Below are 2,051 nucleotides of genomic sequence, written 5' to 3' on the forward strand. Positions count from 1 at the left end.
TCTTTTGCATTTGGTGGTTCAAACAGGTGCCTTCCTTCAGAGTCGTATTTTACTTGGAAGTGTTCAGGTCAATAAAGTTGAAGAACTCCTAAAAATAGCACTTAGTGCTGAGTCTGCCAGATCTCCAAGCCCTCTAGTCCCTGAAGACAACTTCTCTACTTACTCCGATCTAAACCCAGAAAAGCCACCCCTTCCAATGCTTTCATGTGAGCCGTGCCCACAGATAACTCTACCAAAGCCAGGACTCACACATGTAAATGTGCTGAAGGTGCCCGTGTGACTTCCTCAGATGAGAATGCCACAAAACCAGTTCGTTAGACACCTCTCATGCTCTAGCTAATGAATGAACAAGTATGAGCTGGACAGCTTCTTCTAATAATGTAGTTTGCCTGTGGAATCCTTTTGTACCCAGAATGGGTGAGCCAAATGCTATATTTTCTCCCCATTGTAAAAGTTTTACTGAGAAAGGAAAATTAAAAAAAAAAAAAGATTTTTTTGAATCTACTGCACTCTTTTTAACTTGTGATAGGAAGACCTGCCTCCCGTATTGAGGCTAATTAGCATGTACCTGGCGTTTATATACAGTGTTCTATATTTCCCTCCTACGATAGTCTATAATCCTTTAATGCCTATCAACTACCTCTCTCTCATGAAATTGACTGCTTTTAGCAATCTTCTTTTACAGAAAATGGTGGGTTAGGTGGAGAAGGTGGCTGAATCCTTTTGAATCCTTCCTGGGAGTGTATGGGTGCTGGGATAGAGTCAGAATGCACGTTAGTCAGCGTTGGTGCACGCAGAGAAGCAATGATCTTGAGCTGGGGCCCACCTCAAACCACCATGGCTAAGCCCTCTTACAGTTGTTACCCCAGGCAAACTAGTGTGAATTTGTACCCTCATCAACATTATGTCTTTCTCTAAAACATGATAGAAACGTGGGGAGAAGGGGGCTCTTGCCTATCCTTGTGGGCATGTGTTTTTTGTGTTTTGTTGTTGGTGGTGGGTTCTTTTTATTTGTTTGTTTGATTGGGTTTTTTTTGTTTGTTTGTTTTGTGTGACTCAGCCTGAACACCTACACTTAAGGAAGCAAAATTGCAGGATGGTCCCCAAAAGTGAGGACTCCATTGTCACAAGGGCATTGGTTCTTCCAGGCCATGAGGATATTTAGAAGGGTGCTGGCAGAGGTTTCTTTCCCTCAGTTCTGCATCAAACTGAGCCCCAGAGAGAATGACCTACGTATTGAGGAGATTCTGGCTCAAATATAACTTTGACCCCATCTCTATTTTCGATCCGAAGTACCTAAATTAGAATAATCTCAGTTTATGACTATGAGCAGGGAGACAATGGGAACTATCAGCCTATGCACAGCTGCCAAAACCTTCCCCAAGAAGCAAACTGGTTTTCAAAGGATATTAGCTAATAACACATTCTATAAATACCTGCCACTTTATTAATATGCCTAAGCCAAGTTAATTTGCTCTGGCTTTCCGTCAAGGTCACCCAAAGCTTGAACCCAGTGTTCTTCACTCTGGTGTGGTTTTTCAGTTCAAAACAATGACAGAGATCATTTTCTTCTGACTCCCTATGGGAGTATTATCATTTTGCTTCCTGTATTACCTGCTATAACAAATAGACCAAACATTTTTTCATGGTTAACACAATAGGAGTTTATTTCTCCCTCATTTCCTGACTGGCAGGCTTTTCTCCATTTGATGATCCCGAGACCCAGGCTTCTTCCATCCTGCCTGATGTCTTGCCTGAGATCAGTGATAACTCTGTGCCATGAAAGAGGGAGTAAAAATGTTGATGGACATCTAGCCATCTATGTGCATTATTTGTTATGGTCCTTTAAAATGTGGTGTCACTTTGGAACATGCCCAATTTTTATATTCTGCCTCTTATACAAAATCTTTAACTGCCCATGAAAGTCATGGAGGAAAAGTCAATATTACATACCTAGTGTGTGTGAATTCAGGCCCGTCAGGGCCTGTCAAGAGGCTGGGAGGAATTCTGTCTGCATGAGATCTGGATGAACGTCAAGGAGAGACAGCATG

Source organism: Panthera onca, chromosome B2, assembly GCF_046562875.1.
Source record: "Panthera onca isolate mPanOnc1 chromosome B2, mPanOnc1 haplotype 2, whole genome shotgun sequence".
Lineage (NCBI taxonomy): Eukaryota > Metazoa > Chordata > Mammalia > Carnivora > Felidae > Panthera > Panthera onca.